Here is a 21,235-nt window from a genome sequence, read left to right as displayed (position 1 = left end):
GGAACACTGGTTTCTCCATCTGTTGGTCCCACACAGACTGCCAGTATTGTGCACTGAAAATTCACCACCCTGTTGCCCATGTCCCTCTTGCAAGTTTATGGAAGCCATGTTTACCCACTTAATCTGTATGTTGTGTTCAGTGGTCCGTGGGGCAGGCCGACAGATTGCCACTCTTACCTCAGGCCCCCGGAGGCCGTCCTATCACTGGAAGATGCCAGGGGTGGCCTGCCGCCGCATGTCAGCCTCCTCTGCTGCTTCCGAGAATGCCAACATTGGTTCGCCATGCTCAGTCAGCCTCCAATGCCGCAACAGCCCCAGGCCCTCTTAAGGCTTGCATGTGCCCAAACTTGCCCTTCTTAAAGGACCTGCAGTGGGAAACAGTGATCGTCGCTTCCTGATGACATCACCACCTGGGTCCCATATAAGGCCACTCCTGCAGTTGTTCCTTGCCTTGGCGATAAGTTGACTACCGTGGTAGAAACAAGTTGCTTCAGCGTGTTCCTGGTCTTTGTTCCCGTGTTTCTGTTCTTTGTCTTTTCAGTTCCTGGTCCTTGTTTCAGAGTTCCTTCATCTTGTCTTCATGGTCAATCTTCAGTTCTTTGTCTTCGTAGTTAGTTTTCCATTCTTCAGCGTCTTCTCTGCCTTTGAAGTTCTTTGCCTTCCTACCTGGCTCCCTGACCTGCCTGCCCTCGGATGGATCTCTGGCTCTGACTTCAGCGTACCTGACATCAACTTTGATTGAACTCTGCCTGCTACTGATCAGTGCCTGCTTCTCGTCTATGATTCAACTCTGCCTGCCACTGATCACTGCCTGATTCTGACCAACCTGAATGCCGCCTGCCCTGACTGCTGCCTGACTTCAACTCCACCTATATTCAGCCTACCCCAGACCCTGGTTTGTGATTCAACTACTGATCTTCATCTCACCATCAGAGGCCTGCACCTAAGACCTGCTGGCTCTCAGCACCTGAGGTCTCAACTTAAGGGGAACGAGGGCTGATATAAGTGAAGCTCCAGTTGGGCCTCTGCCAGAGCCAAATCCGCCAGCCAATGGTGGGTACTTGCAGGGCTTATCCCTGCAGATAGTATCAAATCCACCTCAACCTAGGGGGTCCACGGCCGCAACAGATTGCTGAGGCTATGGACCCAGCAGGCCCCATAGCCTCTAGGCCATCCCAAGCCTAGCGCAGGAACTTCAGGAACAGAAGCGCTTCCTTGAGCTCCTGGCAGTTTCCATGGAGCAACTAGATGCCACTGCAGCTTAGTCTGTACTAGCTCCACCTTCAGCAGCCTCGCCATCTCCTGCAGTACCAAGTCGCCCTCATCCTGCATCTGCCTGCTCCTCCCCAGTATGGGAACCCGAAACTCTGCCGAGAGTTTGTCAACCAATGCTACATGCTTTTTTTCCTCCAGGCAGCACTCTTTCCAGAGGACTCTGTTAAAACAACCTTTATTCTCACCATCCTTAATGGCAAAGACATGGCCTGGCCTCACCACTATAGGAACGCACCAACCTGATCCTTCATTATCTACAGTGGTTTGTGACCACCTTCAAAGTCTTAAACAAACCCGTCCAACTGTCTACCTCAGGCTCTGACCTCCCTAACTATGCCAGGGCACCTGGTCTCTCATAGACTATGAGAGACCGGGTGCCCTATTGATTTCTGGACCTTGGCTACTGAACTCTATTTGAGGGAAGACTGCTTACGAACCATCTTCCTTGTTGGCTGTCCTTCAGAATAAAGGATGAGCTTGCTGCCTGCAAACTTCCGGAGTTTCTGGAAGGGCTCATTGACATGGCTGGTAGGGTTGACTGCTGCATCCAACAATGGCCCAGGTAGCTCTGCCCTCCTTGCAGACCCATCACACTGGCTTCATGCTTTCTGTGGTTGTCTTCTCCTCCAGCCTCCACTTCACTGCCCCTGGTACGTCCAGATGAAACCATGCAGCTTGGTCAAGGACGCCTTGCACACTAGGAGAGACTCTGTCAATACCAGTTAGGCCTGTGCCTCTACTGTGCCAGCTCAGGACACCAGCTTACTCAGTGCCGGTCAAACTGGGAAAATTTAGAGCCTAGGTTCTGGAGGGGAGCTGATCCTAGGCTTCATGACACCTGCTCTCCAGTTAACCCTTCCTGTAACAATCTCCATAGGCGACCAAAACCTTTCCACCCTCGCTTTGGTAGACTCGGGTGCTGGGGGTAACTTTATGATGAAAGACTTGGTTGATCTTTGTAATTTGACTTTGTCCTTCATTTTCCTACTGTTCCAAGGAAGAATCCCTTAATCATCTCATTCATCCATCCATGGGGACCCCTTTCTAGGAAGGACCACCCTGGCCACGCACTCCTTACACTGTGTACCAGCCTTCGCCATAAAGAAAACATTACCTTCCACATCATAGACAGAGCCGTCCATCCTATTGTGCTGGGACTTCCCTGGCTCCAGCTGCACTCTTCACAATTTGATTAGACCATGTTGCAACTTGCCTGTTGGGGGCTGCAGTGTCACAGTTCTTGCTTGGAGCAGGTAGAACACCTGCTCTGTCTTTCCTTAGCTGTTACCTTTCTGGGCCTCCCTCTGCCCTACAGTGATTACGAGGACATGTTTTTAAAAAAGAAGGCAGAGACACTGTCATCCCATAGGGAGTTTGATTGCTCCTGGGTACCATGATTCCATGGGGTAGGGTGTATACCTTGACTCTTCCTGAGACCAAGGCTACGTCTGAGTGTATTCGCGAGAATCTCAACTGGGGCTTTATATAGCGGTCCACGTCCCCCACAGGTGCCGGTTTTTTCTTTGTAGGCAAAAAAGTTGGCTCCCTCAGGCCCAGTATCAACTACCATAGACTGAATGTCATTACCAAGAAGGATTGGTATCCTTTTCTCTTCATTTTGGAACTCTTTGACTGTCTCCAAGGGGCAAGGATCTTTACGAAGTTAGAATTTTGGGGAGCTTACAACTTGATCTGAATTAAATCTGGAGGCGAATGGAAGACAGCATTCAACACTCGGGATGGCCATTACGAGTACTTGGTAATGCTTTTAGGCTCTGCAATTCCCCAGCTGTCTTCCAAAAAATGATGAATGAGATTTTCCAGGATCTCTTCTATGTTTGCGTTGTTGTATTTCTTGACGATATCCTCATTTTCTCCAAAGATCTTGAATCCTCATTTTCTCCAAAGATCTTGAATCCCATTGCCATGATGCTAGTCGCGGACGTGCCTATTTGAAAATGAGTCTTCCCTTCCTGGGATATATTGTTTCCAGGAAAGGTTTTTCCATGGACCCTGAAAAGGTCAAGAGCATCCAAGCCTGACTTCAGCTGGTGGGATTATGAAGCTTGCAAAGATTTCTTCGCCAACTATTACCGGCATTTTATTGCAAACTACTCGAGGATCTCGGCTCCCTTCATGGCCCTTACTTGCAAAGGAGCTAACATGAAGACTTGGCCTTCTGAGGCTGTCATGGCCTTTCAAGAACTAAATGATGCTTTCCTACAGAAATCCCGCCTTCACCATCCAGATCCCACAAGTCCATTTATTGTGGGCCCCTACACCATGGGTGTATGGGCCGTACTGAGTGAGCATTCCCCTAAAGGGGTTCTCCATCCTTGCTCATTCTTTTCTAAGAAGTTCTCACTGGCGAAGCATAACTATGGTATTGGGGACAGGGAACTTCTCACAATCAAGCTAGTGCTAGAAGAATGGTGCTCAGCACAGCATTAAAACCTACACAGATCATATGAATCTGGAACACCTCCATCACGCTCAACGACCATGCATGACAGGCTCGCTGATCCCTGTTTTTCATGTGCTTTGATTTTAAGCTGAGATATCGCCCGGCTCTTAAGAATATCTAAACTGACTCCCTCTCACGTTCCTTCCAAGCTGAGGATGCCCTAGAAACCCTGGGCACTTCATCGACCCAGCCAGGATTCTCTATGATCATCCCACCAGGGAAGATGGTCGTTCCCAGCAGACTTAGAGAAAAGGTATTGAAATGATTGACTCCCATGGTGCAGGTTACCCTGGACGGGCCCAAACCCTTGCACTAATTCAACAATACTATTGGTGGCCTCAAATGAAGCAAGATATTAAGGCCTAAATGGATTATTGTCCTACCTGCCCACAGCAGAAAACTGTGGGGCAAACCTTGGAGTTGTTACAGCTGTTGTTACAGCTGTTGTAAGGGAACCCTGGACCCACTTGTCCACCAATTTCATAGTGGAGCTCCCTCTCTCAGACAGAACACCGTAATTTGGGTGATTGTAGACCACTTCTCAAAGATGGCCCATTTTGTCCCACTTCTGGGTTTCCCTTCTGAACCAGAACTATTCCGCCTGTTCACACTCCATGCCTTCCGTTTACATGGCTTACCTGAGCACATTGCATCAGTCCGGGCAGTACAGTTCACGGCTAAATACTGGTGCTCACTGTGTAAAAAGTTTAACATCACCTTGGTCTTCACAACTGCTTACCACCCATAGGGAAATGGCCAGTCTGAACGTATTAACCACTCACACAAGGGCTTCCTAACGGACTAGGTTAATGAATGCCAGAACAATTGGGCTTCCCTTCTGCCTTGGGCAGAGTTCTCTCACAGTTCACACATCTGCGGTTCTACTGGAGCCTCACCATTCTAAGTGGTTTACTGGAGACAATCACTGCCTCCTCTTCCTCTCCCCATGGTTGTACCTCATCAGCTGCTTAGTTGTCTGCTCCAGGACCTCTGGAACTGCACAAATATCCTCCTTCAGAAAGAAGCCCAAAGAGCCAAGAAACCCATTGATGTACACCGAAGGCATGCACCACAATTTAAAGTGGCGAGAGAGTCTGGCTAAGCACGCGCCACATATACTCAGAGTACCCTCTATGCGGCTCGCCCCATGTTACATCGGGCCTTTCACTATCCTCCGCCAAGAAGGACATGTAACCTACCAATTAAGACCTCTCATGCTGGGTATACACAATGTGTTTCACATATCATTACTGAAGCCATTGATCCTTTCCTGGCCCACAAGAGTGCCACCTAGATCTCAGGAAGTGTCTTCAGAAGACAGCACCAATAATGAGGTAAAGGAGATTCTGGATTTCAGGCGCTAGGTCAAGAGATGGGAGTACATTATCTCCTGGAAGGTGTATGGCCCCAAAGAGAATAATTGGGAGCCCGCTTCTAATATTCTGGATGCCAAGCTTTAGTTCCAAATTACAAAGTCCTCTCCATAACCACATTTAGCAGAAAAGTCATCCCCAGCCTGTACAACCAGTGTCGCAGTCGCATCCAAGTGCTGCTAGCTAAGACAGAGGGGAGTGTGCATTTCACCTGCGATATCTGGACCGCCATGAATGCTGCATACTCTTACCTGTCCCTGACAGCACACTGGTGGGACCTTGCTGAGGCAGGGGCAAGCAGCAGCTCTGTTAGTGAACAAGTATCAGGGTGGAGGTGGGCTTTACTGCACACCCACCTGACTGACGAGGCCCATACCTCAGCCAATATTCTAGCATGCATCAGACAGATGCTGGTGGGCTGTTAGCTATACCAGCAAGACAGGAATCTTCAGGCAGGGTTCTTTGTCACAGACAATGGTGCAAACATGGTAAAGGCAATATGTGACGTGCGCTTTCAGAACATCTGATGTTTTGCACACACTCTGCACCTGGTAGTGAAATCAGCTCGGGTTGGAGTCCAATCACCAAGAGAATGAATACCTGCATATGTTAATACACAAGTGCAGGAACATAGCAGCGCACTTCCACAGTAGTGTGAAGGCGGGGCAGGTTCTCCGACAAAAGCAGACTGATTTGGAGATGCCTCACAAGTGTCTCATTCAAGACATTGGCACCTGGTGGAATTCCACCTATATGATGCTGCAGAGGTTAGTGGAGCAGAAGACACTGCTTCATTAACTTTCTGTGGCAATGGACATAGGTATGCAGAGCCCCCTAAGGCATCACGATTGGTTAGTCATGAGTCTGCTGGTAAAAATCCTGCAGCCCTTCAAGGATGCCATGGAGGAGCTGAGTTCCAGAAGTGCCATCTTCGCTGACATCATCCCTATAGTTAATTTTCTGGAGGAAAATTTGGAAGGTTTTAAACAGGAAGAGAGAATGACAGCAGAGATGCTGCATTATCTGGACTTTTTGCAGAAGCAGGTGCAAGAGAGATTAAGACATTTAACAAAAGACCACACATACATGCTCGCCACAGTCTGTGATACCCGTGTGAAAGGCAAACTCGCCCTACAGTCTGATTGTCTCACATTTGTGAAGGACCTGCTGTTAGTAAAAGTCCATGAACAGGAGCACCATAGGCAGAGACAGATTAGGTATGAAGCAGAGGAGGAAACAGCGGGCACTTCAGAGAGTAGTGCAAGCCCAAGCAGGAGCAGCACTCTGTCCGTGACAGCTAGTACTTCCTCCCCCACTTCAGTACGCCAAAGCCATGTTGCCCCTAAAAAAGCATCTGTTCTGGAACGGGCTAGAGCGAAAGCAGCTGGCAAGAAGGACTCTCAGCCCTCCCAAGCAAAGGAGACACCAGCACAAATGTCAGTGACACAATATCTCACAGAGCTCATAGAGGACATGCAGACAGATCTGCTGGCATATTGGGCACACAAGTCCACTGTCTGGCCATACCTAGCCAAAGTGGTTCAGCGATATCTGTCATGTCCACCAACCAGTGTGCCCAGTGAACGTGTATTTTCAATGACAGGGGATATCATGAGCCCTCATCGCTCAAGGCTGGCACCAGAGTTGATGGAAATGCTAATGTTTTTGAAAACAAACATGCCTTTGCTTGGGTTTCCAAATTTTCCCTGTGAATGGCAAGACGAATAAAAGCAATTTAATTCTTGCAGCAGCTCCCACTGTCTCATATGCTCCAGATAATATCAGCACATGTACCTGATCTCAACCGCTGTGCCTGTCTGTCCACTGTCCAGCCCTTATGTCACTACAAGGGCTTAACCTTTAACGCTGTGCCTGCCCGTTCAGCCCTTACATCACTACAAGGGCCTGACTTCAAATGCTGTGCCTGCCCGTCCAACCCTTTCGTCACTACAAGGGCCTGACCTCAAACACTGTGCGTGTCTATCCACTGTCCAGCCCTTATGTCACTACAAGGGCCTGACCTCAAACGCTGTGCCTGCCCGTCCAGCCCTTACATCACTACAAAGGCCTGACCGCAAACGCTGTGCCTGTCCAGCCCTTACGTCACTACAAGGGCCTGACCTCAAATGCTGTGCCTGCCTGTTCAGGCCTTACGTCACTACAAGGGCCTGACCCCAAATTCTGTGCCTGTCTGTCCAGCCCTTATGTCACCACAAGAGCCTGACTCCAAACGTTGAGCCTGTCTGTCCAGCCCTTACGTCACTACAAGGGCCTGACCCCAAATGCTGTGCCTGTCTGTCCAATCCTTACGTCACTACAAGGGCCTGACTTCAAACGCTGTGCCTGTCTGAGTTTAGTTCTAGTATTTCTAATTTCAGTTTCATTTATATGTGCATCACTTCTTTCCAGAATATTCTTTTTCCTGTTTTGAAACATTTGTAATGTAAGAATATAAAAAGCTGACTTAAGATGTTTGGAGCTTGCATATTTCATATGCTCAATAGTTTTCATGACCTTCATAATGTGGGCATTTTCCCTAAATCTTTCTTAGGTGCCAATATTAATGTTTCTAATACTATTGAAAACTGGTGGTAGTTGTATTCTAGTTCATCCTCTGTGTTCCCATAGTTTACAGAGGCACTGTGTAGGGTACATAGGTTGATATTGTAGATTTGGACTTGAGTAGCAGTTTTCTTATTTCTGAAAGCTCTTCAAGTTTCTTTGTCATCAGCTGAAGTGCATAAGTACAGTTAATAGCTTCTGGGTATTCACAAATAATCTCCAGCTCAGTTCTTGCTTCACAAATGGCAGTCTCTATTGCTCTAAAAGCATCCTCTGTTGAATTATCTTTCACAAATGAAAAAGCTTCCATTTTCTTCTGGCAGTGAACCAGTTCAGGAAGAAGTGACAGATCAAACCACAGCATACCTGCTGAAAGGAAAGGGAACTCTCCCCGGGTGTAGCCTATCTCTTAGTACCTGCTGACCCATGTTGAACCAGAACCGCTGTTCACATGGAAACCTCCTCCACGTCGCCACACTTTGAAGGCTCAGGCCCCACTCCAGGGCCAACCCATTCTAGGAAGCCCTTTCCTGCGCAAAGGAAAGGGAACTCTCCCCAGGTGTAGCCTATCTCTTAGTACCCACTGACACATGTTGAACCAGAACTGCTGTTGTCATGGAAACCTCCTTCACATTGCCACACTTGCCCAGGCTCGTGCCCCAGTCTAGGGGCGAATCCATTTCAAGGAGCTCTTTTCTGCGCAAAGGAAAGAGAACTCTACCCGGGTGTAGCCTATCTCTTAGTACATGCTGACCCATGTTGAACCAGAACTGCTGTTGACATGGAAACCTCCTCCACGTCGCCACACTTTGAAGGCTCGGGCCCCACTCTAGGGGCCAACCCATTCTAGGGAGCCCTTTCCTTCGCAAAGGAAAGGGAACTCTCCCCGGGTGTCGCCTATCTTTTAAAACCCACTGACCCATGTTGAACCGCTGTTCACATGGAAACCTCCTCCACTTCGGCCTTCAAAATTCTCGTTTGTATATCTGCTGCGTCCACCAGATTTTAAAAGACCAGCGAGAGCTCATTATATGCCAACTCGAAGCTCACTAGATGCCAACAGAACCACCCCACTCTAGGGGCAATCCCATTCTAGGGAGCCCTTTCCTGCACAAAGGAAAGGGAACTCTCCCCGGGGCCAGCCTGTCTTGCCCTGGGGAGAGTTCAAAACCACAGGGACCTGACTACCTCAGCTCTGCCAGCCTGTCTTGCCCCTATCAAAACCACAGGGACCAGATTACCTCCACTCTGCCAGCCTGTCTTGCCCCTATCAACTTTCTGCCACTCTGCCTTGCTGCCATACACCAGACGACTCACTCTACTCCTTGTGGTGTTCTTGCCACTATCGTGGTTCCTCAGTGTGTTGGTGCTAGTCTTTCTGCTGCTTTGTCCCTTTATCGGCACCTTGTGGTTTTTTCTGACACTCTTTCTGCTTGCTATATTCCCCCTTCATTGTGCTGTAGGATGTTGATGTCACTTGTCTTGCCACTTTGCCCTTCGTGCTGCCTTCGAGGGTTCATGCAACTGTTATCGGTGCTCTTTTTTGAAGCTGTGGTGTGTTTTTGACACTCTCACTGCTGCTTTGTACCTCTGTTAAAGCACTCTTGCCACTCCTGGTACCCCTTTGTCCCTTTACAGTGCCTTAGGCTATTCATGCCACTTTGGTGCCACTTTGCCACAGTCTAAGTACCTTGGAGCTCCTTTCTTGTTCTGATGATTGCTCCCCAGAAGTTTAATCAGAATTGATAAGAAAACCCCAATTCTGCAGCCAAAAATAGGCTGCAAATTCTTCCCCCATTGACTTTAATGGGAAACGAAAAATGAATGAAACTAATAAACAAATTGGTTTTTCCCCCTATGAAACTAATGAAACAAATTTGGGTCCCTGCGAAATGAAAAACGAATCAAAACAATTTTTTTTCCTTCTGCACATCCCATTGTTCTTATGTTTAATCAAAAGGTTTTTTTTGCTCTACCTTGTGGCATTTTGTGGTAAAGAGAGGGGAACATGTGGCAGAGGAGGAAGAGAGACAGGTGGCCCCCTTCCCATTTCTGCTGTAAAGTCATTCTCCAGCAAAGTGGAGAAAGTGGTGCACCTTCCTCAGCATTGTGCTGCTGAATAACTGCTCTGTCTGGCTCTACGTTTGAGCTGTGTGGTACCTGTACTTTAGTGCTATTTTCATGCTGACCTCTAGAGGTGTGAGAGTACAAGCATCATGCATCTGAGAACCATGCAGAGCCATATGAGTTGGCAGCACTGGGTGAATGAGCAAGGTGTGGGGGAGAGAGGGAGAGCCTGAGCAAGAGGGAGTCAGTGGAAAGTGAGCATTGTGAACAAGAGGACAAGAGAAAGGGAGAAAGAAGCAGAAAAGCAGCCCTGATATGCAGGTAGCATGTTCATCTTTTGATCCAGATGGGAAGGATTTCATGAACAACAGGCAGGCCCACCCATCATGTTAAATCTAAGTGAAATGCAACCTGATCTTTTTTTTACCATATTTATTTTATACTGTGTTTAAAATGGTTCACCGTTAACATTAATGTTTTAAGTTCTTAGTACCTAAAGTGATGTGGTTAAAACTAGCAGTGATTGCCTTTCATCATTATTTTATGAAAACAAATCAGAAGATATTATTGTTTGGGTCATGGGGATTAAGTGTTTTTCTTCCACTGGTTCCCAAGAGAAAATGTTTGAAAACCACTTTGTTAAAGCCTCCAATGATGGAGATTCCACATGTCCCTTAGCAAATTGTTCCATTGTTCCTAATATGTAACCCGTTCCAATTTAAGGGGCTGATTATAATCAGAGTTAAAATTTAGCATGGGTTTTATTTAACACACACAGTAAAGGCAGGTGGCCTCATGGGATGCACAAAATAATGACATGCAAATAGACAAGGAGTAAACAAAGTGCACTAAACAGCTTTTTTCATTCAGCAGCAATTTTGTGTGCCATTAACAGAAAATCCACACACACACAAAAAAAAGTTCAGAAATTAACTGGCGTCTGAGGGAGCTGAATCCCCCCCCAACCCCACCTTCAAAATTAGTCAGCCGATCTGGAACAGCCAAGTGACAGAACTCCTTCTCTCCCATCCACTTACCTGCAAAATTAGCCAGGCCGAGCAGCAGATCCTTCTCCCTCCTGCCCACCTTCAAAATTAGCAGGGCCCAGCAAGCTGAACCCTCTCCCATCTACTTGCCTGCCTTCAGTAAATTATTAGCCAGGAGCCCTTCAAATTGTCCCCCACCCCCAGGGAATTCCAGCCTGAGAAGACCTTATCTCCTCGGGCAGGGTGCTCCTTCACTGGCTGAAGATTGGTCCCTCTACTGTACGCTGTCAGTGAAACAACCAAACCCCTTTCAGAATTCTGAAAGGGGAGTGGTCCTATCACTGATAGCTTACAGTGGTGGGACAAATCAGTAGACAGTGAAGAAATGAATACATTAATATTAAGCATTGCTATAGCCTTCCGACACGTAATATTAATTTATTCACTGGGCCTAGCTGGTTTTGAAGGCGGGTGGAAAGGAGGGGGGTCCGCTGCTTAGCTGGCCCAGCATGGTTAATTTTGAAGGTAGGAGGCAGGAAGGGGATTTGGACTGCTTGACCTAGCTAATTTTGAAGGTGGGTAGAAGGGCAGGGGCTGGCAATTTTTGAAGGTGAGTGGGAGGGAGGGAGTTTGACGCAACCAATTTTGAAGGTAGGAGGGAGAGAGGACTCAGCTGCCTAGCCAATTTGTGGGTGAGTAAGAGAGGATTTGGCCAGGCCTCCTCTCTATCTTGGGAAGTTTAACTCCTGCTCTGACCAAGAGTTACATTTCCTTTGGTCAAAGAAGGCATGCTAGGCAGCATCCCCACTAGCTCACCTCCTTGCATTGCAGGGTAATTGCTAATATCCTTATTACCCTGCAGTTTTCATGTACCGTCACTAATCTTAGCGCAGGTTTTAACTCCTGCTTTGCCTTGTGTTTTTTGGTGTTAAAGCCCCTATTCCCTGTACGTACCAGGATCAGTCCAGACAGCTGGGTTATGCCTCCCCTCCAGCAGATGGAGTCAGAGAGAAAACTGAAAGCACCCCCTAGATATACTAGTGTGCCACCTGCGATCCCTCAGTATATTCTCTGACTCCAGCAGATTGAGAGGCATAACCCTGCGGTCCTGCCCTGGTCAGTGTGTTCGTACTAGGGGAAAAGTAAAACTAGACGTTTTATTAGGGGGACAGATCATTTGGTTTTCTTCTCTCTGTCCTGTCTGTGGTGTGTTTGGTTGTGCGCAGCGCGGTTTGGGCTCAGTGTGGGGCAGGCACATAGGGACCTACCCTATGAACGTTCCCGGACTAGACGGTCCTTGAGGCTGGGGGAGAGCTTACCGGTGGGCCGGTCACCCTCCCCCCCCAATTCCAGGGGTCCCAACCCTGAAGGGGGTTTTAAAAAAAAAAAAAAAAAAAAAGGAACTTTTGATTTTAGACACTACAGCCCTGTTGGTAACAGGCAGTGGGCTTGTTCCTTACACCCCGGCCTGCCAGAGCCTCTGCGGACCCCGGAGAGGGTGGCTTAGTCACCCGGCGCACTGGGCTGGTGAGGGGTTAGCACTCACCTCGGTTTTGGCGCCTTTTTTCTTCAGGGCTCCATTTTTCTGCCCGTGATGCCGCGATCTTCGGCCTGTGTGGCCTGTGCGGGAGCGGGGGCGCGACTCTCCAGGGAGGGCCTCTGTCCCCGATGTCTCCCCGGGGACGAGGGACCCTCCCGGGGGCCGAGCGCTGCCCGCAGCGATCTTTCCCTGCCTCCTTCGCCGCAGCATCGCGGCGCTGCTAGCAGCCGCTCTTCGGCCCCTCCTCCATCGGGGAGGAGTGCGGCGGCCATCTTGGCCACGCGGCAGGCAGACTCGGAGGCATCGGAGGAGGAAACCTCCCCTCCCCCCTCCCCGGGCGAGCGAAATCTGCGGTCCCCGGCCGATTCGGGAAGCCCCCGCCCCCCTCCTCCTTCAGGGGCTGATGCCAGGAATTTAAAACGATCGGTGCCTTTTTCTTCCAATTTTGTGCTCCTGATGCACAAGGCGTTCTTACAGGCTGAATCTGGTTGGGAAGCAGAAGTCCCTTCTCCCCCCAAGATCCCTAAACCTTCCTTGCCCCAGGGGAATCCGTCGGGCGTGGGGTCCTCCGGGGCCAGTGTCTCCCGCCCGCGGGGGGGGGGCTGAGGGCGCAGGGGACGCGGAACCGGTTCTGAGTCCCCAGGAGCCTTCGGATTTGCTGGCAGCGGACGAACAGCTGTCCGTGGAGGGGGATGACCCCCAGGTGCTGCGCTTATTTGGCAAAGAGGAGTTAAGCTCTCTTATCCTCCATGTCTTGCAAGAGCTTGAGCTGACGGCGCCCCCTCAGGACGCTGATACTTCTACGGGGGATATCGCCATGGCGGGGATTCGGGCTCCTCCTCAGACCTTCCCATTCCATCACAAGGTGTTACAGATCGTTTCCAAGGAGTGGGAGCTGCCAGAGTCTTCTCTGAGGGTCACTCGAGCTATGGAAAAGCTATATCCCTTGCCTAAGGATGCCTTGGAACTCCTAAAGACACCGGCGGTGGATTCGGCTGTCACGGCGGTGGTTAAACATACGACTATCCCTGTTACGGGTGGGATAGCCATGAAAGATCTCCAGGACCGTAAGCTGGAGATCTTACTGAAGCGTATTTTTGAGGTGGCGGCCCTAGGTGTTCGGGCAGCAGCGTGCAGCAGCCTCGTGCAGAGGGCCAACCTGCGATGGGTCCAGCAGTTGCTGACCACGCAGGAGCTTCCTCCGGGTGAGGCTGAGCAGGCAAATTGTGTGGAGGCTGCGGTCGCTTATACCGCGGATGCTTTATATGATTTGTTGCGTACTTCGGCTCGCATCATGTCATCGGCTGTTTCGGCTCGGAGGTTGCTCTGGCTCCGTCGTTGGTCGGCGGATGCCACCTCTAAGGCAAGATTAGGCTCCTTTCCCTTTAAGGGCAAGTTGCTTTTTGGAGAGGAGCTGGATCAGCTTATTAAAGACCTGGGCGACAACAAGGTATATAAGTTGCCGGAGGATAAGCCGCGTCAATCACGGGCGTTTGGGAATGCTAGGGCTCGTTTTCGGGGTCAACGGCGTTTCCATGCGGGACGAGGTGGTACCTTTCCCCAGAGACAGCAGGCCACGAGAACCCAGCCCTGGTCTCCTTCCTTTCGGGGCAGGAGGCCTCAACGTGGAGGCTCCTCACAAAGTTTCGCTGCCATTAAGCCCGCGCAATGAAGGTGCGCAGGCCCATTCCTCCGTTCCCGTTATCGGAGGTCGGCTGTCCCGGTTTTGGGAGGAATGGGTCAAAATAACTTCGGATCAATGGGTCCCCGACGTGGTCCGGTACGGCTACGAGTTGGATTTTGCACGTCCCCTCCGGGATCTCTTTCTGGTGTCGCCGTGCGGTCCGATAGAAAAGAGGCTGGCTATAGCTCAAACGCTCGATCACCTACAGGCTCTGGGGGCGGTGATCCCGGTCCCACCGGGCCAGCTTCGGACGGGTCGGTATTCCATTTATTTTCTGGTTCCCAAAAAGGAGGGTACCTTCCGACCGATCCTGGATCTCAAAGGCGTGAACAAGGCCTTGCGAGTGCCTCGCTTTCGGATGGAGACTCTACGGTCTGTTATTGCGGCCGTCCACAAGGGAGAATATTTGGCTTCTTTGGTCTTGACGGAGGCTTATCTCCACATTGGTATCCGAGAGCGGCATCAAAGGTTTCTACGCTTCATGGTGCTAGGGTCCCACTATCAGTTTTGTGCCCTTCCTTTTGGTCTGGCCACCGCGCCGCGAGTGTTCACCAAGGTGCTCGTCGTGGTCGCGGCTTCTCTTCGTCGGCAGGGAGTACTCGTGCACCCTTACCTCGACGATTGGCTCATCCGGGCAAAGTCGCATGCGGCTTGCAAATGGGCAGTTTCCCTGGTAGTGCGTCAACTTCATTCGTTGGGTTGGGTAGTCAACTTCGCGAAGAGCAGACTCGAGCCGACCCAACAACTGGAGTTTTTGGGCGCGCGATTCGATACCTTGGTGGGCAAGGTTTTTCTTCCTCATCAGCGCATGCTCAATCTCATGACACTGGTACGGCGCCTGCTGGCTCTCACGACTCCCACGGTGCGGGATCATTTACAGCTCATTGGGCATATGGTATCTACTATGGAGATGGTGCAATGGGCTTTTGCGCATATGCGGCCCTTACAGAGATCTCTGCTATCTCGTTGGGATCCCAGATCAGAGGATTTTGGTCTGGAGCTCCCTCTACTGGAGGAGGCCCGATCCAGTCTCGCCTGGTGGCTCAATCCGGACAACCTGCTCCAAGGAGTGACCCTGGAACCCCCATCTTGGACGGTGGTGACAATGGATGCCAGTCTTTCCGGCTGGGGGGGCGGTCTGCCAATCCCGAGCTGTTCAGGGCACCTGGACGGCGCGCCAGTCCACTTGGTCCATCAACCGCTTGGAAACCAGGGCGGTATGTCTGGCCTTGAGTCGCCTACTTCCCATGGTAAGCGGCCGGTCGGTACGGATTCTGTCGGACAACGCGACCACAGTGGCGTACATAAATCGACAAGGAGGCACGAAAAGTCGTGCGGTGGCGACAGAGGCCGCGTTGTTGATGGCCTGGGCGGAACGCCACGTGTCGCGGCTAGCGGCCTCCCACATTGCGGGCGTGGACAACGTTCAGGCAGACTACCTCAGTCGACGACGTCTGGATCCCGGAGAATGGGAGCTTTCCCCGGAGGCGATGGGTCTCATCACTCGGCGGTGGGGGACTCCGCACTTGGATCTCATGGCGACTCGGATAAATGCGAAGGCGGCGCGTTTCTTCAGTCGAAGAAGAGAGCACGCGTCGGAGGGGGTGGATGCGCTGGTACTTCCGTGGCCCCGTCGCATTCTTCTGTACGTGTTTCCACCGTGGCCCCTGGTGGGGAAGGTGTTACGACGCATAGAGTCCCATCAAGGTCCGGTAATTCTCGTGGCTCCGGAGTGGCCGCGTCGGCCGTGGTTCGCGGATCTCGTCAACCTGGCGGTGGACGGCCCCGCTACGGTTAGGTCATCTTCCCAATCTCCTGCATCAGGGTCCGGTAGTTTTCGAACTGGCGGATCGCTTTTGTCTGGCGGCTTGGCTTATGAGCGGAAGCAGTTGAGGAAGAGAGGTTATTCGGATGCGGTGGTGTCTACCCTGCTTCGAGCGCGTCTGTCTTCTACTACACTCGCTTATGCTAGGGTTTGGAAGGTTTTCCATGATTGGTGCGCTGGTTTGGGTATTGCGCCTAAGCGTTCGACCGTTCCTCAGATCCTCATGTTCTTACAGGGGGGCCTGTCGAAGGGTTTGGCGTATAATTCGCTTCGCGTTCAGATGGCGGCTCTGGGATGCTTGAGAGGTCAGCTGGAAGGGTCCTCCCTTGCGTGTCACCCAGATGTCGCTCGGTTCTTGCGAGGAGTTAGGAACTTGCGTCCTCCTCTTAGGCTTCCCTGTCCTTCCTGGAACTTGAATTTGGTACTCCGTGGTTTGTGTGCGGCTCCGTTTGAGCCTATTCATTCGGCTTCGTTGAAGGATCTGACCCTCAAGGCGGTTTTTCTTGTGGCTATCTCCTCGGCTCGGAGGGTGTCGGAGCTTCAGGCTCTTTCTTGCAGAGAACCGTTCTTGCGTATTTCTGATTCGGGAGTTTCCTTACGGACCGTGCCGTCCTTTCTTCCTAAGGTGGTCTCGGCGTTTCATGTCAACCAGACGGTTGAGCTACCCTCCTTTTCGGCGGAGGACTTGCGGTCTCCCCAAGGTAAGGACTTGCGGCGCCTGGACGTCCGGCGAATTCTCCTGCGCTATTTGGAGGTTACTAATGATTTTCGAAAGTCGGATCATCTCTTCGTGTTGTGGAATGGGCCCAAGAAGGGTCTTCAGGCGTCTAAGGCTACAATTGCCCGATGGTTGAAGGGGGCCATTGCATCCACCTACATTAGCTGCGGTAAGCCTGTTCCGGATGGGCTTAAGGCTCATTCGTTGCGTGCTCAGGCGACTTCGTGGGCTGAGAATCGTTTGGTCTCTTCCCAGGAGATATGTAGGGCGGCCACTTGGAAATCTTGGCATACGTTTGCCAGGCACTATCGCCTGGATGTCAGGGGTCCGTCCTCACAGTCGTTTGGTAGCAGCGTGATTCGAGCGGGACTCTCAGGGTCCCACCCCAGTTGAGGCGGCTTGGGTACATCCCAGCTGTCTGGACTGATCCTGGTACGTACAGGGAAAGGAAAATTAGGTTCTTACCTTTGCTAATTTTCGTTCCTGTAGTACCATGGATCAGTCCAGACGCCCGCCCACGGTGTTCTGGGAGTCCGCTCGTGTTCTTATATTTCCAGGTGGTTTTCCACACCAAGGATGAAGTGTTTGTTCTTCACTGTATGGTTGTCAGTGTTTTCTGTAGATGTTACAACCTGCTGTTCTGTTTGTTTGTCTGTGTTCATGGAGGTTACTATTTGATCTGACCTCGAGTTTGCACTACAATCCGTTCGATTATGGAAATTTATTGGGGGTGGCATTTGCGATGGTTAGTTTTGTACTTCTGCTTTGATATCGCATATACTGAGGGATCGCAGGTGGCACACTAGTATATCTAGGGGGTGCTTTCAGTTTTCTCTCTGACTCCATCTGCTGGAGGGGAGGCATAACCCAGCTGTCTGGACTGATCCATGGTACTACAGGAACGAAAATTAGCAAAGGTAAGAACCTAATTTTCCTTTATATACTGGGGTTAGGTTAGTGCTAAAAAAAATCATGCTAAAATAAGAGTAAAAAGCTGCGTTAGGGTCAGCATAGCTTACTACATTGGCCCCTAAGAGTGTAACTTCTTATCAATCATTTTCCTTATTGCAGCCCCCTCTCCTCTCTTTTATTTGAAGCCCGCTGTCTAGTCATGCCTTGATTTTCTCTTTTCCAAGCTAAATAAGCATAACTCGTTCGCCCTATTATATTATATTATTTGGGACCTCCAATCATTTCTTTTAAATTTTTTGAACATCCTTGTTAAAGTGTGGGGATCCAGAACTGGCCACGATACTCCAACAATAGCCTTATCAATGCTGAGTACTGTAGAAGAATTACTTCACATATAGTATTCTTGTTAATACATCCTAGTAGTAAGTTGTTGCCTATTACAGTACTACATTTCTGACTCATGTTCAGTTTTTGGTCTATCATAACTCCTAGCAGTCATTAACTATTTTGTATTTATGTGTTTGCTTTTTGTATTTCCTTAAGTGTAGAACCCAATATATGTCTCTATTTATTTCTGAACATTTCTTGAAAATGGCAAGATCATTCTGAGTTGTTAATTCTGACCACCAAGGTACTTGCAACTCTTTCCAACTTAGCATTGTCCATATTTTATAAGTGTGCCCTCTAGTCCATCATTCAAGGTAGTCACAAAAATATTAAATAGTACTGGATACAGGACCAACCCTTGTGGTACCCCATTTGATATATCCTTTCAAATTTTTAAAGCAGACTTATTTGTATAAGTCTACTTTGAAATTTAGCAGGTGTGAACAGAACCCTGGGGGCAATTTAGCAGGTGTAAATATGTGTATGTGTATATTTATGTGTATCCTTTCAACAAAATTTCTTTATCATACCACCAGATCAGTCCAGGTATGGTTTAGTGCCCCTATTAGCAGATGGAGAACAATTTCTACTATTGACACTAGACAGCAGGGTTTTGATATGGACCAAAATTATGTTCTGGTCTTATTAGATATTTCTGCAGCATTTGACACCATAAATCAGAATATTTTAATTAATCAGCTGTGTGATTGTGGTATCTCATGGACATTTCTTGCCTAGGTCACCTCATACTTTTCTAATTGGTAACATCAGATGTATATTGATTCTAGTTTTTCAACTTCGTACACAGTTGAAACCGGAGTCCCACAAGGTTTGGTGTTATCGGCTACTAATTTTAATATGTACACGGCACTTGCATGTAGGCTTTTGTCATGTCTTGGAACCAACTATTGTTTATATGCTGACATTCAGTTTTTCTTTCCCATATCATCTCATGGTCATCTGTATTTCAACTAGTGTCACTTTGCCTTTCTACAGTTTTTATGTTTGGCAGTTTGCAGGACAGCCCTGCGAGCCATTGCACGCACCCCCATCGCTAACCAATGCTGCTGAGGACCTTCCATCGCAGCGGAACACCACCATCACTGCATACTGCCGACTGTCACTGATGCTGCCTTCCCTTAGGCTCATGCACACATAATAAAGGCCCTGTAGTGGGAAATGCTGACCGGCCTATTTAACAATGTGCCCTGCAGTATCGACTCGCTTCAGCAACGGGTCTTCTGCCTTGCATTGCATGTTGCCTAGCGTTCCTGTGCCGTGCCTTGCTTTCTAGCCTTGCCTTGTCCAGCCCTGTTTATTCCAGCCTTGTTGTCCAGCCTTGCCTTGCCTTCCAGCCTTGCCTCATCCAGCCTTGTCCAGCCTTACCTTGCTTTCCAACCTTGCCTCATCCAGCCTTATCTTCTCCACACTTGTCATCCAGCATTGCCTTGTCCAGCCTTGTCTTCTCCAGCTTTGTTGTCCAGTCTCGCCTTGCCTTCCAGCCTTGCCTGTTCTAGCCTTGTCTTCCAGCCTTGCTTTATCTAGCCCAATGCATCCAGCCTCACCTTCTCTCATTCATCTTGTCCAGTGTCTTCAGTGTGTCTTTATCTACCCTTGGCCTGTCTCTTCAGATTTTGACCTCTTGCCTGGACCTGATTACAATTTCCTGCCACCTGGACTTGACTACGATTGCTTGCCGCCTAGATCTCACCCTTTGCCTGTACCTAACCACTTGCTAGCTGCCTATCCTGTCCTTGGCCTGTTTCTGACTCCGTTAGTCTACTGCCTGGTTGGCCCCGGTATGCTCTTGGACTTCCATTATCTTCAGCACCCTAGGATTCTGCTTAAGTCCTGCCAGAACTCAAGGGCTCACCCTGTGGAATCATCTGGTAAAGGTGAAGCTCAAGACTGTCCTGCTACAGAGCGTGTTCACCAGCTAGAAAGGAAGTCGGGACTGCAAAACATCACAAAGTTATGTGGGACCTGGAGGAACAACGAAGAAACACATTCAATAAGACAAAAGAAGAATAGTAAAAGATATAAGTTGTGGGGGAAATATGATTGGGGATGTGTGTATGGGTATATGTGAGGGGGTATGAATGGTGTGATGCATTTTAAAATGTGATGTTCTCTGGATGAGGATTATTTATATTGTGGATAAAAATCATGAAAAAACACTGAGTGAAGAATAAAGAAAAAATTGTTTTTGATTTAAGTGTAGTTGTATGTGTTGAGATATGAGCATAAAGAGATAGCCTGTCTATGCATAGCTTTAGCTTAATTAGATCCCACCAGACATAGAGGGTTACTTGGGTACATCCCATGCATCTGGACTGGTCTAATGGGACAATAAGGAAGGAAAAATTTGGTCTTCTTGCTAATTTTCTTTCCATGTGACCTACCAGACCAGTTCAGGAACTCACCCTGTTTATGCCTGGCTGCCTGCCTATCAGAAGGAGGCTCAGCTATTGTATTTAATTTTCATAGTTATACAGTTTGAGTTATAATTGTTAAAAAATGTTCTGTTTCCTCTCTTGGTGGATTCCACAGGGTTCGGAGAACCAATGGAGGTTAGGTACCACTATGACAACCCCTGTTTGTAGAGGTGACGATAAAGTTACACAGTTGCTTTGATACAGGAAAGATGAGGCTGCATGGGATTCTATATAGAGTGATGGCAAAGCTCTAGTTGTTCTCTGTCTCTTTCTGCTGGTAGGGGGACTAAACACATGCATCTGGACTGGTCTGGTAGAACTTGAGGAAGAAAAATTGGCAGGTATGACCAAATTTTTCCATATGTGCATAAATTATTTCTCCATCTTAACTCCACCCCCAGACATCTCTTTCTAGTGTGCATAAAAGTGTTCATGAAATCTCTTTTGGATGTACTTTTACGCACCCTTCCACAAAAGTAATTTTCAAGAGCCCATTTACTAGTTTTATTTATGTATTTAGTTTTGTTTATTTTATGAATTTATTTATTTACTAGTTTTATTTATTTACAGGTTTTATGAATGTAAATTCTTTTGAAAATTCAGACCTTAATCGCTACTCTTCAAGTTGGTTTTCCCAGTCAGTTGTCTATCCATCAGTGGAATGACTTGATTCATTGTCAGGGTTCCTGACAGGAGCATGGGCATCCATTAGGGATCGGGACCCACCTAAGGTTCACTATTGGCACAAAGATAGCTACCAAGAACTGGAAACCAGATTCAGAAGTTCTGTGTAATGCTTGTTTGATGCTTATTAAGATACACAGTACCTAAACAACAAGCCACAAGACCTTGAGGCAGAAGTAGGGTCGAAACCAGGCTGAAGTCAGGAACCAGGAAATCCAGACAGATAAGAAAACAGGTAGAAATACAGGAGTCACACAGAATACAAACTGGTCAAGATACAGGCAGGAAGACGAGAGTTACCCCAGGAACCAAGATCATGCAAG

The 21,235-nt window shown here is 48.9% G+C and overlaps 1 protein-coding gene across 4 annotated transcripts in view; it reads left to right on the top strand.

Moving 5' to 3' along the window:
- C2H7orf57 (chromosome 2 C7orf57 homolog) overlaps positions 1-21,235 on the top strand; it is a 277,665-nt gene that overhangs the window by 54,564 nt on the left and 201,866 nt on the right. The gene's annotated exons all lie outside the window — the stretch shown is intronic.

Source organism: Rhinatrema bivittatum, chromosome 2, assembly GCF_901001135.1.
Source record: "Rhinatrema bivittatum chromosome 2, aRhiBiv1.1, whole genome shotgun sequence".
NCBI classification, from domain to species: Eukaryota; Metazoa; Chordata; class Amphibia; order Gymnophiona; family Rhinatrematidae; genus Rhinatrema; species Rhinatrema bivittatum.
This window is presented reverse-complemented; position numbering and strand designations above follow the sequence as displayed.